This window comes from Dromaius novaehollandiae, chromosome 12 (assembly GCF_036370855.1).
Source record: "Dromaius novaehollandiae isolate bDroNov1 chromosome 12, bDroNov1.hap1, whole genome shotgun sequence".
In the NCBI taxonomy this organism is placed as follows: domain Eukaryota; kingdom Metazoa; phylum Chordata; class Aves; order Casuariiformes; family Dromaiidae; genus Dromaius; species Dromaius novaehollandiae.
This window is the reverse complement of record NC_088109.1, coordinates 25,560,883-25,582,945: the sequence shown is the minus strand read 5'-3', so window position 1 is coordinate 25,582,945 and position 22,063 is coordinate 25,560,883. Positions and strand designations below refer to the sequence as shown.

The 22,063-nt window shown below is 40.0% G+C and overlaps 1 protein-coding gene across 5 annotated transcripts in view; it reads right to left on the bottom strand.

Moving 5' to 3' along the window:
- Nucleotides 1-22,063, bottom strand: part of GRM7 (glutamate metabotropic receptor 7) — a 331,316-nt gene that overhangs the window by 87,235 nt on the left and 222,018 nt on the right. The window lies entirely within an intron of this gene.

Genomic DNA, 22,063 nt, shown 5'->3' with positions numbered 1-22,063 from the left:
TCTAATAGTGTCTTTAATGAGATGCAAAGGCTATTTGTTCTACATTCAACCAAGGGCATTTTTAGCACAACACTTATGTAAGAAAAATGTTTAATGTTTTTGAGAAAATGCTTATTATCATATATTTTTGCTGATGCACAATAAAAATGTAAATTAACTATTTCAGTGCTTTTATATCTGACTACAGCTTTGCGCTGTCTTCCCAGTAATAGAAGTGGATGCAACATGCATCTCAGCACTTCAGTATTCTTCCTGCAGCCCCCACATAATTTTCTGTTCTTTTAATTAAAAAAGAGCATACACTTCCAAATGTGCATTTTTAATACACAATTCATATATATATTTAAGTTGATATGTTAGAGCAAAACTATCTTCTGAAAATAGAGGAAATTAAGAGAATATTTGGTCCTTAAGTAAGTGGCACAGAATTACAGAGCCACTGCAGTCAGCCCCTAGCCAAGCACTCTGCATGACGGAGGGTTCGTTGTGGTTTATGGTGCTGCCCTTTGCGGTACACCTACCATTTCATTCCCAGTACATCTCATTGTCAAATTTGTCAAAACAAAATCCAATCTAATAGTCATCTTCTACACTTCACAAAATATGCTAAGCGTATAGTGCCCTTATATTTTACATGCAGAAAATAGTATCTCCCATGTGGAGAGCAATACTCCACATTCTTACATGCTGGGTTTAATTTCAGAATGTAATGTATTCATTTGAAAATTAATAAAACCAACCCTTGTTGTCCATCACTGTTCATTCTGCTGCAGTCATTTTTTTCCCCTCAACAAACAGGAGAAGTGTTTAGGGGAAAATCTGCTCTCAGATGTTCTTTCCTTAATTCCTGCCACAACCTAGTGTACTACAAACCTGTGCAACACATCAATTATCTGATATTTTTTCCTTTCTATTGAAGAGCTCTAAAGCCTCCGTTGTTTGAAGAGAAAGAAAACCTATTGCACTGCATTAAGAGGATATTTACACATCAGATTTCAGCCTCATACAGAGAAAATGACAGCTCACTATGAGACCAACCCTGAACGCCTTAATCAAGTAACATTCCCACTGATTTCAACTGGAGCTTTGCTTCAGTGAGGAATGACAGATTCCTGTTTAATTACACTATAGATCACCTTGAAATCACCAGCAGCTTACCTTCATGTTATCCCAAAAAACAGGTATCAGAAAAAGTTTACCAATATGTAGCTAACATTAAAAAAAATATGGGGCGGGGGGGGCAGAAGGGAGCAGCAGCAGATTTAACAAATGTGGTGCAGGGATTAGGAGAAACAAGATTCTCTTTTTATCTCTGCTACTGGTCCATACTGCGTGGACCACAGACAAATAATCTGGCTGAGAGTGCCTATTACTGAAACTGGAATAATATTTAACCAAGTATCCTGCATCTTGAGAAAATCACTGAACCTTACCTTGCAATGGATAGTCACACATAGAAAAATGCCTTTAATGTGTATATATTCCCTAACAAACATTAGGCACAGGAATATCTTTCACTGAAGCTGAAAAGCTAAGGAGTGAAAACACAAGATAGCCTTAGCTTATCCCCAGCAGATGCATCCTGACAGTGTTTAATTACATACTCATTAACTATTTTCTCCCATCAAAAAAAATCTATCTCCGTAATGCATAAGGCAGTTTAATTTTAGTATCTAATAGCTTCTCAGGCATTCATTCGGCAACTTCAATCCCCTTTTAAGAAGGTGCACATGTACATTCCTAGGATTTAAAACAAGGCATAACTGATAGCAATGATACGATGCAGCACCATACTCAAAAAAGCTAAGACAGAGGGTATTCAGAGAGATTTCCAGACAGTGGCAGAACGGTGAGAGTCTGGAATTGTGTAAGCACAAACAATTCTCATCTTCATCCTTTGAATTTTCTTATCCCAATGTCAGGTTTCAAGCCCCACAAATGCTATTTATCAGGGGCCTTACTCCACTCCCAGGAAGTTTCAGTTCTTCCCAGCTCAGTTGTCCCATTTCCACCAGGCCCCTTAAGCAGCTTAACTTTAGGCCTGACTATGCTTGCCAGGATGCTCCACAGGACTTGCAGGAAGGAAGTCTCTACTGAGCGTAAGGAAAGCATAATTCTTCAAAGTCCTTTAGCTGAGCCTAATGAGGACTGAGCTCAAAAGGAGCTTAAAAGCTGAGCTTTTAAGGGTCACAGTCAAAGACAACACCTTGCCATAACGCATCTGTGCACATTCTTGATTCAAAACATCACTTTGGCAGCATTATTAAACATTGATTGGAAAAACAATGTGGTTATTTCGACATTCAATCTCAGGATCAGGTAAGTAGTTTTAGCAATATTTTTGCAGATATTAAAAAAAAAAAAAATCTCAGAGAGATATCTGTTCAGATGAAGGATCAGTGATTAAAGATTTGCAGTGACTGAGAACTAAAAGCATCCGGCATGTTTTACTAGTCAGTGCTACAACAGCCTTCTTTCACAGCAGCCCGAACGCCAGCTGTAACAACCGAGCACCAGCGAGTTATAGCGAGGGTATGGATTTACTGAACATCGGCTACTCCAACCCAGATGCTCGCACGCCATGCAGCAAATGGGGGGCAGGTTAACACGTTTTCAAAACACTCACACCTTTCAGTTGGTTAAGAATGAATTCACTGGTAGTCATCTAGATGGACGGAGTAGCTAAAGCACTGTACGTGCACATTTCCAATCTTATATCCCAGTACTTTGTCCATACTGTCAGCCATACCCCCATAAACATCAGTCCAATATGCTGGAAGAGAGCAACACACCACAAAACGTTGAGACTCATCTCAAACTTCTCTGAAGGGAGATTCAGCTATTATCGTATTTCTGGCTAAAAACCCAGTCCCAGTGGCTGAACAGCACTCAGTAATTCACCAAACTGAATTGATCTTCATTAACATCAGCCTTGTTACATTACTGCATTGAACCTCAAAACCAGGAGCCACGTTAGACAGTCATACAGCATTTGCTGTTAGAAGGACATGCAAACACTACCACAGCACACTAACTATGAGAGGTCATTTTACTCCTTTAAAATGGTTGATCTGCCAGTCAGATACTTCTTAGAAAAACTAATTGTAGGATGTGGGTCAAAAATACCAAAGTCTTGACATAGCTAATATTCCTGTAAAGAAGTGAGTACACTTCTTCCTGATTAACAACTGCACAAACTCGGAGTAGCAGTTAGAGTTTTCACTCAGAAGTATTTAGAGCAGATATGCCTAAGTATATTCACAGAAATTTAGGTAAAACAGTCAATTAAACAATAGCAAGACCTTTTAAAAAAACCATGTTTCTTTAATAAACGGGAATATGAACAGAATAGTTAAGGAAATCAGCCAAGCTCAGGGCAAGTGTCGCTGGCAGAATTTGTAAGCCATAGACTGCCACCTGGAAGAACTTCTATCTGTCCCACTGATTCACAGGCTGCATTTTGCCAACTCCTGGTGTTTCTTCAGTCATATATAACAGGATTTTGTGCTTAAATTTTGCTTAATTAAAGGAGTAATTTACAGCTCTTCTGGCTACTAATTGGGACAATGAAAGCAGACCTACAGAAATGGTAGTCTGGACACCCCTTAAGCATTTTATGTGTTTTGGCATGAGATAGCTTGTGCCTTAGTGTCATGATCTCAGATGAATTACAGCTGAAACAACAAAACCTGGCACCTTTGATGAATGAGAACAGAGGCTGTAATGAGGAACCTACGCCTTCGTAACGACGACAGGTCACGGTGCCTGCCTCTCGCTGACCATTGCACGCAACTCAAGAGTGGGCCTCTCTCGACCCACGCAGCACTCAGCATCTGTTACCAGACAGACGAAGCACTACTGAGTTGTGTCCTCAACCATCCTGAACACATCAAATACCAAACTTCACAGCACAAGTGGTCTGATCGCAACAGGATTCGTTTACGCTGTGATACGAAACAGAGGAAAAAGATCAAAGATTTCCTTTCAAAGTGAGGTGGCCCAGTTACATACTCATATAAGAAAAAATGTTCAATATTTTACTTTCTGCGGGAACAAGCCTTAATGAAGTTCTTATTCAAAGTTATTTCAGAACTTGATTTTCTAGTGTATTTTAAGGTGGTTGGACATGTTAGCATATATCTCATTTCAAATATAGCCACATTGCAGCTGGAATAAGAAACCTAAATGTCGTAATGTATACAATAAACCATCAGCTAAGGCTACTTTACGCATGACTCTTAATAGAGAAGGCTAAAATGGTCTAGCCAACTCCCACACTGTTTTCCATCCAAAGATCTCAAAGTAGCATACAAATGCAGTAGTACCTGCTAAGTAGGAAGAAGGAAACTACATCCAGTATAACAAAACTTGGCACAGTGAGCTAAAAGATCGAAGTCAGCAGCATACGTAATTTTCAGTCTGTGACCACTGACTGTAACAGAATGCCCTACACATTTGAAGTTACGTACATGCTTAGTGCATATCCTAGAGAACCAAGACTAAAGGGATTAATTGTACAGGATCGTAAGAAACTCTCAATGAGAGCTACCAAAGCAGCTAAAAACTACATCAACATTAGGTCAGTGAGATTGCTCGTGTATTTAAGTGAACAGCTGAAATTAAATGCTCATTTCTGACATGTCTGTAATGGTCAGTAATTTGCAAGTTCAAGTCCTGAATAGCAAGATTGCATGGCAGCAACACATCTAGAAGCAGAATCCAGGAGTTCTGATTTTCTCCTGAAACTTCTTTTCTGAGTTATTTCTCGTGGTACAGCCATGAGTTGGGCCAGGCTTTGAGAAAAGGATTAGCCCTTTATGTTTATTTATCTCTGCTTATGAGCTAACAACTTCTTTTTCTGCTATTTATGGTTGTGAAAAATGAATATGTCTGCCAAATCTGATACACTACTTTCAAAATGGAAAGGGTAATAACTAGAGATGTACCAAATGGCATGTGTGTAATTTGGATAGCATTTATCCTGAAGTGCCTGCCAACTCAAAAAGCTTTAGCCTATTTATCATACTAATTCCCAAATTGATTCAAAGACCAGTATTTGCTAGTCAAATAATTTGGTCTTGGTTTTCTCCTTCTAAAGGATCAACATCAATGGTACAGTGACCTTCCCATCATATCTAGTTTCCATGGCATAATGACACGCAGGCCAGGGAAACACGAGGAAAGAAATATAAAATTCTCAGTGAAACTCAGCACCTGATTTCTCTAGGACCTAATGGGATGCTGTAACATTACTAAAACTGTTAAATTATCTGGCTCAAGTTACACTCAGTCAAGCAGTCCATAAGACAACTACAGTTGATGCACAGAAAAGTAGGGTTGGCTGACTGCACTTTAATTATACTTCATCTAAGGATACTCTTCCATCAGCACTGCAGTCATGTCTCACTGATACAGCACAGGGAAAGGAAAAGGAAAATTCTGTTGCTCATGACAGTTATTAAAAGGGAAGTTGGATGAAGATGAACATTAGAAGCCACTATTACTTTGAAAGCTGTGTAAGATAAGATACTGATTTGGTCTATGCTCTGAAAGGCAGACGGAATTGGCACATTCCAGCAGTTAGACTAAAAAAGCATGTTAAAAAACCCCGTAACACAGGCTGAAAATGAAGATCATTCCATGTATTTAGTATCTAAATATACCGGCCCTCCAATCCCACCCTCCCTAAAACGACGATGTTTGTTGAATTTCCACTGAAATACTGCAAATAAATTCAGTTTTGTTTTGTTATTACATTAACCTTGCAAAGCTAAGGAATTTTACTCCTCACCATATTTTTTTGTATACTAAAGCAGTAATAACATAACATCTTGCCTTTTTTTCTTCACTATCCACTTCCACCTCTTTCCAAAGCAAAACAGAGATTGGAATTGATAACTTATTCCCTCCAATCAAGTGTCCTACGTATTTTATTTTTGCAAGACATACCCCCCACTCACACACTTTCCTTCCAGTGCAGTGAATCTTCTTTCCCAAGTCCTTCCCAGGAGTAGGGTCGTGTCCTTGCTAACAACGTGGAGAGCATCCCCTTGCGCTGTCCCTCTCCCTTTCCTCCCTCCCACAGCCAACGGCCAGTGCCCAGGCCATCACACGGGAAGGCGGGAGAAGGATTTGGTTGCCTTCCATCGGTGAGGGAGAACCATGAGTAAAGCTCCCAGGCTGAAGGAGCCCAGACCTCTAAAATTCCATGTAATAGTGACAGAGGAGAAAAGGCTGTACCACCTTTTACAGTTTCACTGTTTAAAGGAAAAAGGGTGCAACTTTTGCTTTAGAAAAAGGTTTAAGTACCTTCTTTTGGGGACCAGATTTTAAGCCACAGTCTGAGCATAAGATGTCTCTTCCTGCTGCCTGAGAGAGGTGTCTACGCCCCAGAACTGGAAGGGATTTCAGGGGCAATTCTGTCCTCAACTTAACTTACTAGCTTACGTCAGGCATGCTGATCTGTGGCAAGGTCCCTGGTGTGCTGAAACATTACAGCACATTTTGAGGTCTTAAAGTTGAATGGACAATCAGCATCACCAAATCTGTACTCTATATACCTTCACGAGCCAGCGCCTGAAAGACCTGCAAGCAGGAACATGGAATATGCAAACAATATTTTTGATCTACTCCCAAAGCATCTAATTATAGGTAAAATTTCTAGATACCAATAGGAGCTGGATATTCAGGTACTACATTTAGTGGTCATATACGTATCTTCCATGTCATTAAAAGGCATAATTAATAAGCAAACAAGGTTGTCTTGTGGGCATCATTTCATGCAGCATTTCCAAATAAACAGTACATTTTAAGATCAGTGGAAGAAGAAAAACAAATGAAAAAAGGAAAACAAAGCAAATAAAGTCTCCCCCTCAAATTTTAAGAGCACACTAAAGACACTTTACAGCTGTTTACTTGTGGCCATTAATTCCTATCATGCGAATGATAAGCCTGAGACACATTAAAATGCTACAGATCCAATGTAATAGTTTTGCCGCAAACCACTTCAATTTTCTATGCAAGTCAGTACTCAGGGACATCTTAAAAATGATTATTTTTGACCCACTCAATGCATGGAGTCTGCTGGGAACCATTACGCTTTGCTTAATTGTTGGAAACACTAAGGATTGTTCACATGGTGCTGATGTGTGCAAAGCTTTTTAAATACCCTTTAAGGAATTTCTTTTTCCCTTTAAAGAAAACAAGAACAGTATTATGCCATCATCATAAGTTCTGTTCTAATATCCTTGGCACTTGTATCTCTACGGTTTCAAAATTTCATTTTACAAAACACAGCTGGATTGTGTTTTATGCCTACAAAAATAGCATGAAGTCAATAGCTCCTGTACCTGTTAATACAATACCTTAAAATATTTTACATGCAAACTTGATAAATAAAAACAGACAAAAGAGCAAGCCTTCAGCTGCTGTTAACTGCCACAGTGCTGCTAACGCCACTGGAGAACGTCAAGGTACACCTGCTGAGGATCAGCCGAACTCGAATCTTACCAAGTGACAGCTCAGTCCACACATCTGTAATTCTGCTCACTAGTCTCACCTCCAGAGCTTACACATGGAAAGCACGCCTAAATTCTCTAGGAATGAAAATCTCAACACAAAATACTCAATTTCAGGCTTTCTCTTTGTACAAGCACAATAACAAAGTACTTTTGCTCTTTACGTTATGAAGCATTGTTTGTCTGCAGCCCTCTGGCATGTTTTGTCAGAACAGCTCAGCCAAGCGCCCTTCCCCTGCCTCGCAGCTCAGATCACACGCTTTCACCCCGGTTCCCCGGCCGCGGGACTGACCAGGAGCCAGGCCCTCACGCACCTCCAGCTGCGTCCTGACCTTTCAGAGGGCAATGTACGTTGCTCACGGCTCACAGTGATAAAGATGTTAAACACACACTGTCCATCACACCAGGCATATTTCAAGAGGAAAGATAATGTATATAGAAAAGGAGATGTCAAGCAAGAAAGATAACAGATGTCTGCTCCCTTAATTGGGCTGAACCATCCCATAGATACGTGCCGTCCCACACCGCACCTCCCCACGCAGAGGAGCAGCGCGCTAGCTGACGTGTAACCCCAGCAGAGCACAACGGCACGCCATGCGCTGGGAACAAGGCAACCAGCCGTACCCTCGGTACTCGTGTTGCGCTAACGCCCAAAGGCCTCAACGAACATCAGTGCCTGACGGGACCAAAGCGAGCGCTGGTGAGGTTTCGGCTACGAAGGCTACCGCGCGAAGCCACGCAGCCCGTGCGCCGGAGCGCGCCAGCCCACCTCCCGGCCGGCGGCCCCTGCCCAGCCACGCTCCCCTCCTCCCTTGCACCGGGGCTGGTCCAGGCAGCGCAAACGACAAGAACCTACACACACTTTGACAGTGTTTTTTTTCTGCTGGCTTTGTTCCTTAAACTAGTAGGTAGCAAGCTCAAATGAGTGCTCGCACAAGGAAGAGGCAGGAGCACACAGCCAGGGCCCAGGCTCTGCCCTTTGCCACGGCGCAGCATGCCACCCCAGCGCAGGCGCTGCCGCGAGCCCTTTCCCCCAGCGCCCCATCTCGCCCCTCTCGCCCTTGGCCCCCCGAGCTGGCCAGGTGCAGGGATGTGCTGGTGGATACGTGACGCTGGTTCAGCAACCGGGCAAAGGCTGCCTGCTGGCGTCAGGCTGGGGACAAAGCAAACGGGCCCTTCCCTTCCCCAGAGCCATCAGAGCTAAAGTTTGGGGAGCTGAACCAAAGGGGTTGGAGTCCAAGCTTGCCCGCTCCCTCCATGGCCCTCTGGGTACACAGGATTTATCTAGTAATTACCTCAGTCAGATGCAGCATATGGATTTGTGATGAAAGACAGAGTAAAGGCATCCATTGCATGCAGCAGGTTTAACTGTATTTAAACCTCCAAGTATATCTCTGGAACTGTTTCAAGAGCCTTAGAACAGACAGAGAGTGTTGAGCCCCTGTCCTTTCCAAACCACTGAGATATTCTGCAAAAAGCATCTTTCACCTTTTAATGAAGGGGCGCCCCGTAGCTGCAGCTTCTGATGCCAATCCCCATGTGATAGCCTGTAGATACTATTCACAAAGAAAACTGCAGGGAAAAAAACAAAGCAAAACAAGAGTGAATGTGTTTTCCCTGTACTGTCATTTTCTCTGCTGTATTGGGAGTTTTTATGTTCCAGAATCTCTCTCTTCTTTGTCAATGCCATGAAGAATAAAAAACCCACAAATCTTCACTGCTGAACAAAATATGTAGGAAAAAAAGTATATTTTGACAGGATTTTATGTGCACTCACTTTCTTATCACTAGCAACAAAATACTGGGACAGCGAACAATTCTGAGCACTTCCCAAAACTGCACGGAAATCTCCCTACCACCACCTCGACCTTCCCCGCTGCCATGCTGCTTCTCGCTGGGCAGCAAGGAGTCTGCTGCTATGCAGCTGAGTCTTCTCAGACATGAACCTCCATGGGGGTGCTGCCCATCTAGGCCAAAAAAGTACATATATTTTGCAAAGAAAAAGAGGAAACCCAAATGTGTTTGATCTAGAAGCGGAAATCTAATCACTCTATTTTGCTGATACTTCTGATCTAGAAGCAGAAATCTAATCACTCTATTTTGCTGATACTTCTTAGATTCTCATTTTCAGACACATTATCTTTTACTAGCATCCAACCTTGGCTTACCAGTGTTTACTGTGCTAATCACTACTGTTCCTGTGTCATCGTACCTTCTGCCTGCAATTCAAGGACTTAAAATAAGGATAATATTTTCTGTCAAACTTCCCTTGCCAGAGCAAGGATGAGACACAAACAGATAAACTGCTATGGCAACCCTCTGTCATTAAAGATTTTCCAGTCAAAAAGAACCCCTCATTTGCTGGTTACATTAAAAGTGAATAAAGCCACTTAAATTGAAGCTACGAGGTAACTGATGCTGCACCTTTATAACTGATGTTAGGGGTGGGTCCTGCTGAACTGGAACAGGGAGTGAGAAAGAAGGGAAAAATTTGATTCATTTAAAATCTACAGCAAAGCTACAGCTGATGTTGGTGCAGACAAAGTGTTATCAGGAAGGCGTGAGCCCGCAGGAATAGTGAAAGACAGTGGGAGGCAGGCTCCTGCGCCCAGCGCCGCTTTGGGTGCAGAACGGAGTGGTTTGGGGTTGGGAGGGCTGGGATTGTTCCTGCAGTCTTGGAGGAGCTGAAAGGTATCAGACACAAAAATGGACCTGCTAGATACGCTGCGAGTTTCCCTGCAGAGCAGTTATTACCAATTTTAAAAATATGTTTAACTAAAGTAAAATGAAGCCAGAGTAAATCTCTTTAGAGACATTTGCACCCAGCACAAGTCCCATAAGACCACAGTTGACCAAACTGGAAAACAGTTTTCTACTTGATTTCATGACAGGTATTTGCAAAATCCCAAATGTTCAGCCATTCTTGGGTGTATTCTCGTATTCATCTATCTACTCACAAAACCGCTGTAGAGTAGGTGCTAGGTGAGCAGAAAAACAGCTTTTTTTCACACACATAGTATTTTTCTTTATGCAGCTGGATGAACTTTTCCTAACACAACAAGCATCTGTCACTGAAAAGCATTTCTGAATTTTGGGGTATTAAAAAAGAGTATCACACCCTCAATAAAACACAAAGCGACATTATTACCCCTGCCAAAAGCAGCCAAATCTGTTATCTGTAAAAATCCCTGTAAAGTATTTGCTCTTGAATATATTTGCTGACAAATATATGTTAGACTTGCAAAAAAGGATTTAAGAAGTGATGTGTAGGAGAAGAATCATCACCGATTTTAAAAACATAAGTTACTTATTTTTTGACCTTCTATTTCTTATGTTACTCATTCTCAGAGCATAAGTCTGACTGCCTACAGGTTCATGGATATTTAAGAGAATAACGCAAGATGAGGCAAATTATGAAGTCATATGTCTTCTGCTACGTAATTTTTTTTAACTCTCAGTCTGATTCTCCTTTAGTATTTATATCCCTACAAACATTTCACCCTGTGACATTCTTAGACCTCCACAAAAACTGTAACGATGGTCAGAGCTGCCAAAAGCTGATACAGCTTAACTCACCTTGCATTGCCTACGGTAGTACAGCTCATACAGTATATGTTACCAGCTAGGCAAAATGGGTCAATAACAAAGAGGAAACAACTTTCGCATCTTTAATCCGAAGTCTGAGCCAGTTTTCCGAGTGAGGTGTGAGCTTTAACTATACAGCAAAACATCTACACAGAAAGCTCAACTTACTGAACAACTCTTCTTTGTAAGAAATACAGCTTTTAGGATTTTCAGGTATGGCAAGTAACAGACAGGAAATGCATCTACACTGCTCCGATGTTTCTCTCTTTGTGAATTATTTTCTAATTCTACCGATGTAGGTGACTGAAGGGAGGATGCATTTGTCCTTCTACATTCTCTTACACTATTCACACCAAGCCATATCAAAGCCTCCTACAGCTAGAATTCTCTCTTTAAATTATTCTCTTCATAACAAAAAATGACACCCTGGCAGGATTTCTGATTCACCTCATATCATATCTTGCTTTGGGACAATTACACAGGACTACTAGATCAGTAACTTAGCTGCAGCAGGATACATTAAAACTACTTGGTAACGTGATAGAGACCAATCCTCGGTTTTCTGTTATACATATCTGGATGTTAATCTATTCAACATCGTGCTACTCCCAAGATTTTCTGGTTTAATGTGCCATTACATGAAAAATGTCTGGCACAAATAGGTTGAAGGAAATATGTTGAAGGAAATTCTGAAACACTTATAACACTCTCTGGCTTACAATATGCATTAGCTGAGATTTTTTATTAAGAAAACCCAGGTACTAATGCGATTATCTGCACTTATTGACTATATAGAATAAATTGTTTGGGTCTCTTCTGCGATACAGCACAACTGCTGCATGGTTCACACAGTTACTGTCATGTATTTTGAGGCTTTGCCCTTATCTGGCAAAAAAATTATTTACTGCAGTAGTTTATAAACTGAATGCATCAAAAATGTCTGTAGTACTGCAATCTGCATCAGTTTTATTCCAAGAGAACTTACCAAGTCAGACTGTAACCACAGCATGCAAGCAGGACTTGCGTGATTTTAGTCCTGCTGCCTATTAGTATACGTTTTAGACACATGATCGAGGACTAAGGAATTAGCATATGGTCATTCAGCGGGCCAGTGGTTTGAAAAATTCTCTTCCAGTTGGCTGAGAGAAAATTAATTCTGCAAGTCAAGATAATTAAAGGTGTTCATGCCAGTCAGGGTTGACATGAGCAAGGAAAGATTACAGAATCTAATGACAGAACAAAATAAACAACATTTATTATTAATGTATACATTATAGCCATTGACATGTTGGGCATGGTAACTTGCTAAACCCAAATATGTAATTAGGAGGAATTTTAGTAATACACTGATGTACTTATTCACCTTTAAATTTTTGACTGATTGCACACAATTTGGCTGAGGGCCTAATGAAGAATGCATTCACAAGTGCCGAAGAATACCAAAGAACTTTGAAAACAGACTGCAGATCTTTCTGCAAGGACTCTGCATTTAGCAGTCTACATTCTGTGAAATAACTCCCATAAAGCTAGCCACCTGTGACCACAAAAGTGAGACCATTTCTCATTTTTTCCAATGACTATTTGCTGTGACACTGGTAAGCAGGAAGACAGAAAGAACCTCAATGCAAGGCTGCTCACTGATGTGACCGCTTGGTTGCACAGTTGGTTGCTCTCCTCTTGGCCCCACGAAGCTTTCATTCCTGGCTACAGAGCAAACCTGCACTGCTGAAGGGAGCAGGTCCTCCCGATATCTACCCCATAGTTGAGACACTGTCTTACACTGCTGGGTTTGAATCCCTGAAGACAGCACCCCTGAGCCACCCACACACTTGTGCTCCAGTCATTAGCTAGCACACAAAGGGCAACTGGCACCTCCTTTTCCGGGTGCCCTTGGCAAGCCATCTACCCAGTATCTCAAGGAGACCAGCTTGAGCCTGGTCTCCGCCCGGCATCACTAAGGGGAAAAGGTAGATAAGGACTGTCACTGCTAGGTTACACCAGGGAAAAAACAGGGATGGTCATTCGTTCAGGTGCCATGAAATCTGGTCTCAGGCTAGGGCCACAGCTCAATAAACTAGAAATTGTGGAATGGCACTAAGACTGATATAAGCAAGCACCCCCCAAGGTAAACTCAGGACAGCAGTTACCATGTTTCTGAAGGAGAAAGGTTTCCTAGTGCTCCCACGTGCCTAGACTCAGCCCACTGTTAGCATTAGCATAAGGGCTAAGGTTTATTAAAGTAGGAGATAGGAAATTTAAGTGGGAGAAGAGGCCAAAGTCAGATTACGACAGTAGTCATGAGGCCATCATGTGAGAAAATAAAGTATCATTCCTCTGGGTGCCACTGAATCCAGTCTCAGCTTTGGCTCAGGGTTAGAATTAGAGTCCAGGAAAACAGAAGCTACAGAGTTAGAGTAAAAGTGCCATGGGGGAGAAAAGCCTGAAGAGGTTTATCTCAGCTAAATCAGGTGTAAATGGCTGAAGAATGAGTCCAGATTTTTTTTTTTTTTTTTTAATGTATCATAAAACTAGCTATTTTGGACACAGGGACATTTCCAAATTACTCCCTGGGAAAACAAGGAATGTCATTTCATTTAGGTGTTACGGAACATAGTCTCAGTCTAGGGTCAGTCAGAGGCAGTTTCAGTTCACCAGAAACTGCAGAGAATGAGTAATATTTCCACGGGAAAGAACAGCCCAGATTAAGTTACTTTCAGAAAACACAGATGATGCATCAATGGCTAAAATGATCCATATTTTTTTTCCTTTTATCATAAACCTGGTTATTTTTGGACACAATTGCATCTCCATATACGTCAATATACTGTCATGTACAGTTAATTAAATCTAAGGATTTAGCTGATTTCATTAAAAATGTAAACTGTGATAATTTTCAACAACTGGCTGCATCAGCTAAAAGCTTAAGATACTGCAGTGACATATGAAAACAAAACATACTAATCATACTCAATACTTAAAATCTCAATTTTAAATAACATCCTGACCCCATTTGCTGAATTTATTTAATGAGCCTGTCTAACACCTGAATAATGCATACCTCCTGTCAACCTACCATCTTACAAGATTTCAGTCTCAAGGTTGTAATATAAATGTATTATCTTAATATCAGCTACTCATTACAGTCTGTAACAGGAATGTGAAATGACACTACAAGGGCCAATTTATGTGACAGTAACTGAAATGGGAAAGTAAATTGGTATCACTTTTTATTCATCTTGATGCAACCTTTAAATGATTTTAAGCTCTCTCAGATGTTGCAAACCAACACGAACCATAAGGATTTGACATTACAAAGGTCTGTGCATGTATATACATCTATCCATAGACACACGCATACATATGCACACAAACACACACATATATATACACTTCCAACAGGTGTTGTGTAACTATATATTACATGTGTTTTGGAGCTAGAACTGGTAACGCTATCAATACTTGCTTTCAGTTTCTTACAACTTTACTAAGTGAAATCGTTTAAGCTGAAAGTTTCTAGGTTGGCATATGTCAAGTTACTGGTTTTAAATTTCAGACAAAACAGTTCAAAATAGTAGGTCAAATACATTCCTTTAAAAGTGCAACTAGCCTATGATCATTGTCTTGAAATTATCTCATGTTTCCCTATGTGAAGAAAAAACTTCTAATTGGCCAGATATGTGCCTTTTTGCACACTGGTGCAAATCGGTGAAATCACAAGCTTTCAAAATTTTAAACTGGCATATGCTCCAGAAAGATTTAACCTTTGCTGTAAAATATTCTGAAAAATCCTTCTGCTCTTAACATGTTCCACCCCCGAGAAAAAAACAGAGAACAATGGACAGAAATAAATCTGAACAAATTATTTCAGAAAACTACCATCTGTTGGCAGAATACTGTTCAGCATCAAACTTCACTGAGTAAATCAGTTCCTTGGATCTAATTGTCTTTCTGAATATCTTACCCAAAATGTCAGGTAAATATAGATCTCTTACCAGAAATGTTAGATGTTTAATTACTCTTTTTATTAGCCTGCTATTTGTAACATTTACTTCCAAAATCTGTAACAGAGATGTTTACAGCATTTAAATAGATTACTCAGAGCACAAATAGATGCGATAGGTGTTGAACGGCAAAGCATTTGCATAAACTGCACAGATGATTACAAAGCTATTTTATATTTTTATGGGGGAGGGGGGAAGAATTGCAGTATACAAGTCACATTGTTCTCTCTGGCAGCCACTTCCTTTGAAATCTGCCTCTCTCTCTGCAGTGTCAGAGGTGGCTCCCAGTTTCTTCCTTGCCATTTTTCTTTGTAGGTAAGAAGCTGACCATTAAGCCCTAAGCAGTGACTATTTTTTCTAAGACCAGGGAGACTCTGAGGTCTATGAATATCATATTCTATAAAGCAAGACTTCTTTTCATCCTCCTGTTCCTCTAAAACACTGAACTGAACCTACGTAGAAGAAAATAACATAGCTATTTCCCCAAAGAGGACGGCGTTTACTAACCAACACGCAGCGGTTTTCTTAGCACTGTATATAATGTGAACCAGAATTTATAGACAGAGTTAGATCTATGTAATATATATGTTTAGGGAATCATATTGATAATTATCAATACTATTAATCTTCTAAGCACTTGTTTAGAAAGACTGCACTAATATGTCATTTATTGCCGGAGGAAAGTATAAAAAGACTAAGGAATTCCTAGGCAGCCAGGGTTCTGAATTCTGCATGCAAAGGACTCCGTATAACCAGCAGTCACGTATCAAGCTGCACATTTCTTAATGTTACTCAACAATTTACAATTCAGGGGCACGTATCTAAAACAATACAGATTTTTTTGTTTCTCTCTGCACACAGTGGGTTTGCACATCTTTAGTATGTAATTGTTTCTGTTTATAAACAAATTAATTAGGGAGACATTTAAATTTTATCTGGAGCTCACATTTAACCCTGTCTGCTGCTTTGGAAATGAAAGATGTTTCAAGTAAGAGCTACCTGAAATCTCTACAGTTCAACGGGCAGAACATCATGTATTCCAGCGCTGCTTTTTATCAGTCCAGGATGTACCTTCTTCAGCCATTCTGAAAATGTGCTGCTGAGTCTGATCAGCACCCGAGTGCCCAGTGGCACCTTCCGAAGCTATAACAGTGAGCTGAAAGAGCACCCTTGACAAGTTGGAGATGCCAATGCATTTAAAACAAAATAATGCAACCTATAAAGACTCTAACAGGCCAGCAGTACAGCACTAATTAGTGATCAAACTGAAAAAAATGTTCCTGCTCTAGGAAGATATTCTGTAATGACAAAGAAACAGGTCTCTTGTAACCATTTTGGTACTCATCAACACAAACTTGAAGGTGAAGCAGAAAGTCACACCTGCCATAGGGCTGTGCAAGCTGCAGAAGGAATGTTACAACATTAAAACCACAGCTTAGTTGGGCACTGGGCCACAAAATGAAGGCAGGCACCCTTCCCTCACAGAGAGCTTGATTCTCGATAGTCAGTCCTCGATTCCATCGCACGGGATCTCAGTACCCCAACAATTTACTTGTTATTAGATCACAGAAAGCATGTTAGTGCCTTTATGCAACAGCCAAAATTCCTTCTACACTGTTCTCTCCCGCTTATTCAAGGTTCATCCTCAATGGTGGTGGCACATCCGAACCAAGACAAAGTCAAACAAGACTAAGTCACTTATCAGAGGGAAAACTTTAAACAGCATGACCCTGGGATGTTTACTGACTCCAAGATGTTTGTCAGTATGAAATAGGAAAGCAGGACAGAAATGGAAGAAAGGCAAAAATTCTTGCTTTTCTGTCAAATGGAAGTCTGCCATTCACTTCAATGATACAAGAGATTGAATTAGTATGCCTGCTTGTCCAAATCCAGTAACAGTCTACTTACTGGGAAACACTTGTGTGCTCATCCCATTTTGAACAATAATTCCTAACAGCAAGACAGGTTTTCCTTACCTGTGCTTTCTGCAGAATTGTTGGGGATTGCTACATTTTGCCATATTTTTTAGAGCAAAACTTGAAGGAAGAGGAACATATGCATGCACTGCCTGCTCATCCATCTGTAATAACTTCCTTCCTGTTAACTTTTGAACTTGATGGCCAATTTGAAACATAATTGGGAGAAACAGAGGGATTTCTGAAGCATGAGTCCGTAGGATTAGTAAAAAACGATGGATGGCTAGAAGAGATCCACCCACCCTGAGCACCTCTCTCATCCTTTCTGTTTGGCCAGCTAGCTGGCCAGTTGGCATATGTATAACTCAAAGACAGCCACAATACGGCTGTCACTTGCACAGCAGATTATATAGGGATGTGGGAGGGAGTTGAGGCACCGCTGGGAAACTGTGGACTCACAGGAAACATAATGGGAAAGCTGCTGGGAGAAGGCATGCAGAAGACAATTCCTTGGAAAACTAAGATTCAACAATATCACAGGGATTTTTTTTATTTTGGGGTTTTGATAGTTCAAGGATATTTGCAGAGGTTTGGATGTGAAAACATCATAAACCTAGGACTGCTGAGTTAACTGTATAGAGAGGGAGAGAAGTATCACCAAACTTTCCATGAGAACCTCCAGTTCCTCTAAGAATGATCCATTTCTTGCTCCTTCGAGCATATCAGTTCCTCCGGGAGACAGAGGTTTCTGTCTTTTTCAGGCACTTCAAAGCATTGGAAGCTGCATTCATAGAAGTCAGGCACATAACAGAGCTGGTCAGCCAGTTCCTTGCATATCTATAGTGCCTTCTATTGATAGACCTCAAAGTGCTTCACAAAGACTAAGAAATAAGGGCACATATGTCAAGAAGGTATCCATTGTTATTGTATCTATGGCATAGACGGGGTAAACCAGAGCACTGAGACTTAATTATCTTTCTAAAAGTCAAAGAGAAACTGAAGAGATGGAAACAGAACCTGTATCTTTTGGCCACTCCATCTTCATGCTTTACCCACAGAACCATCTTCCTATTGCTTGAACAGCACAAGTGTTAGTGGTCTAACTATCGTAAAAACCAAAATATTACTCAGCTGAAAAGCAAACCAAACAAAAACCATCTGGTACAGTGACACACCTCCCTTTACTCATGGTAAATTCGCTCCTTTCGCCATTAGCATGTCTTGCTTCTAAAACACACCATCAAACAACAGCCATAATAACGGATAATCTTATGGCCAAAAGAACGTAAATACATAGGTAGCCTGAGACTTAATGAATAATCTCATGAAAAACTGCTGTTCTGATGTTGTATTTTAACAAGTGTGACTGCTTTCAAGTATGGGAAAAATGTGTATGCATCTTTGAGGCAAGTAATAAAAATCTGAAGTGAAAGTTAAACTGTATGATTACCACTGTAATCTAAAAATATACACCAGTTCAATAGAACAATACTTCTGAGAAAGAACCAACACAGGCTTTCTTACTATTTGCTTTTCTCTCCTCTTCTTTTAAAGGAGCAGACAATCTACAGGCATGCAGCTTGAACTTATGAGTTTAAATCACCGTATTTTTAATGCATTAAAATATAAAAACCATAGTCCTTGGTAACATACACTGAAAGCATCTTCTGTAGCTCAGTAAGTGCACTGACATTCCAAAATGCTGCTTTAATCGACTATATTTCTGATCGATTTAAAGCTAAGTATGGACAATGTATTTCTTTCTCCTTCGAATGATGTGACTGCCTTTAATACGTGAGTGTCCCCCTCAATATTGGCACAGTAAAATACAGACCTGGTTTCAGATGCTAGTATTACTGTGGTTAACAGTTTTATTGTCTAATTGAATGAGCACTATCTTTGCTATTAGGCAGGCTCTGCGGGTCAAGATACTGGATTTCAGTGAGGATGCAGCTGGCCAAACTTCTGATCCTGAATTCAGGGCAAAGCATTTCAAATTGTAGCAGGAAGCAAAGCATAAATATTGCATGCTAAATCTGCATGCAGGGTGCCAGAAAGGGCTGGACAGAGCTTTACATAATCTTCATAAAACAGAGGGGCAGAACGTGCTCTTCCATGACCTCCTATGGGAGGTGGATGGATATTCTTGTAATCAGAACTTCACTGCAGAGAGAACAAAGCACTGCAGCATTTTTTTAGTGGAATACTGGCCAAACCATTGAAAATTAGACATCTGCTCATTTTATCCTTGCGTAGATATCTACAAAATACAGCCAGAATTGTCACTAAATCACGCCTTGAGTGCTAGGCATAGCTGTATTAGGTTGCATGAGATCAGGCAAGCAAAAGAAAATTCATTGATTATACTGGCCTTACGTAAAAACTGCATTATGTTCAGTGAAAAGTCACAAAATATTTTGTTGGTAATTGACCAAATTCCGACCTCAGAAACAGAAATGTAAATCCAGTCAACTCCACTCAGGGGAGACACTTCACACACAAACTTGTTAAAAGGAGATCAGAATCTGGTCCTGTATGTGCACAAAATAAAATCATCTGCCTTTACTGAACATTTCTGCCAGGCACAAAAAAGCAAAGGCGATAGATACAAAGATGTGGAGAAGCAATCAGGATTGAGACAAATATGCTGACGTAGTCTCAGACATTTCATAAAACCAGGTTTATAAGCTGGTGATGAGAAAAAGAAAACAAAGTGATACGGCCATTTTTAAGACTGTGAATGTATATTGTTAAAGATCTCTTTCGTCTAGCCAGTAAGTGTCTCATACAATAGAAGAAGAAATGAAAAAAGAACTAACTCCTGATTTTACTTTAAAAATACAGAAGAAAGTGTCCATAATATATAAATATCTGAAATATATCAAGCTGCCTGTCCCCCATACTTCTGCCTCACACTCTAAAATGTAAATGGGAAGATAAAGTATACCACTGTGAGACTAGACTGACTACAGATCTAACAGCAGTACTTCCATGGAAATACATGTCCTTGCTCATTCTTTGCATGAAGATGATGATAAAGAGGAGGAGGAAACAAATATTTTACTTACCTATGACAGCCTTTGGCACTTAATTACCTACCATCTTTGAGATCTGGAGTGTAAGACTGCATGATAGTGCAGTACAACTTTTGTCTTTTGTAACTGAGGAAATTCAAACACACAGAACTAAGAGAGATCTGCCCAAGATGACAAGTCTCTTGTAAAATGGAGTACCCCCTCAGCATTTTCTAAGTTAAAATTAGCAGTCTCTCACCAAACCACCCTATCTCATTGGGGTGTTTTTTTTTTTTTTTTTTTTTTTTTCCATCTTATGTCAGTATTAAAGAAATGAGAACTGGAGAAATATCTCCTAAAGTGTTATCTCCAACAATAATTAATGAAGAAAACATAGGATCTATGGCAGTCTTTCTTGGGAGATATTTAACAGTATCTATTATTTTGATTGGCTATTGTAGGAAACATTGGCTTCTCTAAACTCCACTACTTTATTTTTGTAAGAAAATATGTATGTGGACTATCTTAATTATGCTAATCCCTGTGTGGATTCTGGCGAGAAATTAAGACCGATAAGTGCATAGAAGGGAAGTTACTGTGACAATCTCAACTACTGATATAACACTGCAGGCGCGGGAGGATATGAGGGTGAGGAGAGTGTGCTTTTTATGGAGACATTTAACACAACAACAGGAATACAAATCAAGCTCCATTAATTTAGTTTTAAATTTTAATGAATCAGAAAGAGTAGTTTCTGTAACGTAGAATTTACTTAATGAAATATTAATATTTTTGCTAAAAGAATTGTAAATTGCAAGTTAATATAGCAGTTTGCCTTAAACAGAACATCACAAGTGGAAAAACACTGAAATAGCATACAACAAATCAAAACGAGTCAGAATTTAAAAGCAAAATATTGTGTTCAGTCTTGAAAACCGGACCTTGGTAAACCACATTAATTATTTCATTTAACAAAAGACACAAATACATTAAAAGCAGCAGAAGAAAGCGTTCTGGATTCTGTTACACCTCAAATTATAACATTTTGATCTACCTAAGTAGTATATAGCTTGAATACTAGCTATATAGCTTGATTAGTAACTCAGACTTCCCAATGATTAATAGATTTCATTCTATGAGAGCAAGAACTGTTATGCAGTGTTTATATACAAAAAACTGAAGCACAAGTTACAGTTGCTACGCCAGGTACATCCTGGTCATCTCTTGACTGAGTGGCATAATTGGACCATGGTCACACCAGTCCTTCTTTTTCCCTTCCTGGTTTCCTTCCAAAGGAAATCCAGATGCACAGGCAGGGAAAGAGCCATAATACACTCAAGGATGTCTTTCCTTTAGACAACATTGAACAGGGAACTTCTTGCACCAGAAAGTAACACAGCCAATGAATTCTTGACCTCCTAGCAAGCTCCTCTAGTATAATCTCACATATGAATTTTAACCGAAAAGGAAAACCCTTCTGTAGCAACTGTCATTTCACTTTAGAAATACCTTGATTTTATGCAGGTTCTGCTGCTGAAAAACAGTTAAACTGAACCGAAAATATGGCCTTTGTGCTTTAATAACAGCATCTACAAAGAGTCAAATAACCCTAAGGTTAAACTGGCACCTCTCCTCCATGCATTCAAGGCCCAAGCGACTTGCACAAAATCAAGCAGGAAGCCTGTGCCAGGGCCAAAGAGTGACCGCAGATCTCCAGAGACCTAAGCTAGGGACCTATCACAGAACATCCTTGTCTGGATGAAGTTGCAAAAAGAGTTTCTAGCTTTCTCTGCTACTGGTCACGTTTGTTTTTTTCACCTGGGCAACAACAAATTATTTTGGGGGTCTTTGATCCTCTGTTCTTACACGCTTACAAAAGGACCATCTCATTCATATGGCTATCTTTGCTGCATGTATAAAAATAATACAGGAAAAGTGAATGACACAAAAAAACCATTTAATTTCAGCTTTCCTAAAACCAGAAAAACTGAAGACCATCTAAAAAAAAAAAAAAAAAAGCCCATTGGTTT